The following is a 4,194-nucleotide window of genomic DNA, read 5'->3' on the forward strand; positions in this document are numbered from 1 at the left end:
TAACGTCAGACTGAAGATATTTTGGAGTGATCTCTTCTAGCTGATTTATCTAGCACCGATGCACTAGCACTCAGACTCATACCGGAGGGTGGGTATGAAGACAGCTCAATATACGGAAATTTTTGTACTTGCTCTAAGGGTCATGTTCTAAGAGATTTGTTAGCTGAGTCTCCCGAAAGATGTAGAAGCCAAGATGTTCCGACAGGAGTATCTCCTAGTCAGCGAGTTTTAGAGTTTTAGAGATAGTGTTTCGAAGATAGCATAATGAGTCCTCTTGCAGTAGGAGAAGGTCATCAGCAACGATAGGCTGAGAGGGAGGTTAATACAGGAAGGCTGAATGGAAAACTTTAGTTTCATTTGATTCTCTTGAAAGCCGTGCCCAGAAAAGGCACTATTCATTGAGATCAACGTATGTTGAAGAGAGGTTGGTGTTTGAGATGGTGTAGACGAATCGTTAGCACATTGAATCTACTACACTGTTGTTGAAAGAATTTTTGGTGTGGCTTTCAGGCGGCGGGTGTTAAAGATGCTGCCATCATAGCAGTGCGTAATATGAATTCCGTCTTCTTCAGTGAAATGTCACCTGGAGAGAGGGGTTACTGTCACTATGTAAATGATAAATAGTACAGGGACAAGGCTGCATCCTTGTTTCATCTCCACCTGCACATAAAAGGTTTCCGAGACATCACAGCCGAGTGTCACGCTTGCCGGCATACCAGCATGACACTTCTGGACGATTGAGAGAAAGGTTGATGGACAGCCTAACATCTGAAGCAGATACCATAACAGGAAAGTAAGTTGAGCATGTCAAACGCTTTTCTTAGATATTTAAGGAGTAGCATATGTCCCTCCACTGTTCACGACGCTTTTCAAAGAGAAGACGAGCCACGATATATCTCACAAATTTTCCTTTCTAGTCGAAATTCATACTGGGACCCAAGCATAACCAAGTTGATTGCATGAAATAGTAGATAGTCGGAGGAGATTATGTAAAAAGGATCTTGCCGGTGTTAGGAAGAAGAGAAATAATTCTGCTTCTGTATGGTCTCCCTTGGGCTTATAGACTGACAAGATTAGTGTGTCCACCTGACCGGTATGGTTTCTGCCAACAGAAAAGGCACAAAGAGTGAATATAGGATGTAAAGTGAGGTCCGTCATTGCTTTAATCCCATCTTCACTAGCAAATTTCTTGTTTTTGAGACTACAGGTGGATGTCATCAAGTGTTGTTGGTGGTTAAGCTATCTCAAGTAAGGAAAATCTGGAATTTCTTCAATTGCTGTAGAGTCCGTAGTGTTGACTCGATTCAGAAGTTCTTAAAACTGTTCGACCAAATTGTGAAGCATCGTAGTTTTCTCTTTCAATAAGGTACCACTTGAGTAGCCTTCTTTACGCGTGTACCGAAGATTCTCTTAATCGAGTCGTGGAATGCATATGCTTTGTTCTCGTTTGCAAAATCTTGCCTTTCGAAGATACCAATTGTTTTGAGCATTACTGATGAAACATTGTATGGTGGTACGAGAATCCTGCCACTTTTAATGCAATGCTCCAGATCCCGGCTTGGAGAGAACAGCATCGTGAAGATTGAGTGCCGGAGGTCGTTGATGTCGTCTTGAATGAAGTGGCAAGATTTTGATCGAGGATGCATCCGGGAGAATTTGTAGATTGTTGGGAAATGCAAAACTGTGATGGTAATGACAATTCCATGCTGAGAGCAGATAGCTAGAAAACGAATCCCATGCACTGTTCATTTTCCCAACGTCATGATGGCCAATTACGCCATGTCAGGTAAGAAGACTTTGACTCTTGGCATTAAAGTCATGAGATTGCCAGACTTGGACATCCTTCGGTTGACGTTGTCCAAGAACATGTGGAACATGTCCTTGGATTTTTTCAGAAAAGTCGAAGGTGGGGGCAGCGGCACTGATGAGGTTGTTGTATGTACCTTCGGAGAGAGCGAGTCAGAGTGATGGTACGTTTACGCTGTCCCACAGGAAGTTCTACCATCATATTTCCAAGGAAGGTCTTCATAGCGGTAGCCACTCCATAAGTTCGGTTCTCTCTATCGGAGACACCCCTGCTGTGGAATGTGCATCCGTCGCCCTGTTCAATAGAAAGCCCTTATATCCACGTTCTAGGGGTTTAGGTTCCGATGCATCCAGGGAAATCCTTCGAGAGGACCATTAGATTAAGGAATATAAAGTAAAATTCTGACATTCCAGGAGTCAAACATTTAAAAAACATTTTGACTTCTTTAGAGGAATGACCTGCGAGGTGTTGTCTTCGACCGGATAGAACGTAGTAAAGTATGTTTGGGTTACTTTTTCTAGGCCGTTCTTCGGCTTGAGGTAGGCTGTACTTTCCCTATGAGCAGGACCAAAGGAGTCTGTTGTCTCTTGGTGCAGACTTCAGCAACCGTCTTACTGATACCGATATCGTGCGAGCTTCGAGCTTCGAGCTAGAGGCTTCCAGCATCATCCATAAGGACCTCCGTCACCAGCTGCCTATTGCCGTTAAACGTATGAGTAAGAAAAGAAAAAGAGGAGAAGAAAAAGGAAGGAGGAAGGCTAAGATAGTTCGAAGTCTGCGCAAAGATTCGTTTACAGTGATGAGAAGGGCGCGCAATCCTGCAAACACAACTTGATTTCTCCACAACAGGCCCAGTGACAAGGAGGAAATCCAGGAAAATTGGGGTCGAGGACAAGTTTCAACGATCTGTGCGTCCACGATATATAGGCGAGTGCCTTTACAGCAACCTCACTTGAGTTTTTCATGATGTAGCTAATAGCAACTAAAAAAAAAACCAGGTTGCCGCAGAATGTTGGACAGACGGAGACGCTGCGTATCCAGGGTAGCCGCCAGATACTGCAACAGACACTGTTCTTGACTTGATGAAGGAAGGATATATATGTGTGAGTGTGTGTGTGTGTGTGTGTGTGTGTGTGTGTGTGTGTGTGTGTGTGTGTGTGTGTGTGTGTGTGTCCGTGCGTGCGCTCGTGTGTGTGACGGAACAAAGTGGTCAATACTACATTTCTAAAACTCCGGCTTAGGATTATTGAGCTAAGTAACCCCTGCCTGACTGGATATAAAGAAATAAGCTGGAGTTTGAGACGTACAGAGTTCGATTCTCTGTACGGCTTACTGGTCACATTTTTTCACCTTCGTCTTCTAAGTTACTTTCACAACTTTTCTGCGTTCTGGATTCCCCCTATTTCCTGTAAGTAGTATAAATGTGTGTGTGTGTGTGTGTGCGTATGTCTGTAATATATATATATATATATATATATTATATATATATATATATATATATATATATATATATATTATATATATAATATATATATATATTATATATATATATATATATATATATATATATATATATATATATATATATATATATATATATGCATATATATATATATATATTATATATGCATTATATAATATATATATATATATATATGCATATATATATATATATATATATATTTACACAGAGTGTGTGTACGTGTGCGTGTGTGTGCATATGCATGGATCTGTGTGTTTTACAAGTCACTGTGTTTGCATGTGCGTGTGTTTATCTGTCAAACTTCTGCCATTTCCTTCTCTTCCTTCTCTTTTTCGACTCGTGTCTATATGTGTATGTGTGTGTGTGTGTATCTATGTGAGCGTGTGGGCGTGAGTCCGCGTGCGCATTTGTGTGTATAGGACACTAGAATGAAACTTGCAGTGGTTTCCGAGGAATACACTAAATTCCAGATTATTTGTTTTACTTCAACCATTTGAACGACTACACGCACTATTTATTTAAAGAAAAAGTGCATAAATTCATATGAATCTCATGAGGCGTAACAATACTTGAGCTATAGTCGTCTCGGAAGGCAAAGCCGCCTTTTAAATATCTTTCCATGCGGAACGGAACTGCAATGACGATATAACGATATGACCAGAGTGGCGTGTCTTAGAACTGGGTTGAAAGAACGCTAAACTTGAAAGATAGAAGAGCAGCGGTGAGTGACTAATTTGCTTCGATAATCGATAGATATCTACGTGTAAATGATCAGATATCGGCTAGTTGATATATCTAATAATTGATTCATTCTAGAATACACAGATGTCAGAAAATTCAATTCTGTCAACCATCATCACAGGGTAGGTGTTATCAGGATACTGTGAGAGATGTAATGATACAG

This window comes from Octopus sinensis, linkage group LG3, assembly GCF_006345805.1.
Source record: "Octopus sinensis linkage group LG3, ASM634580v1, whole genome shotgun sequence".
Lineage (NCBI taxonomy): Eukaryota > Metazoa > Mollusca > Cephalopoda > Octopoda > Octopodidae > Octopus > Octopus sinensis.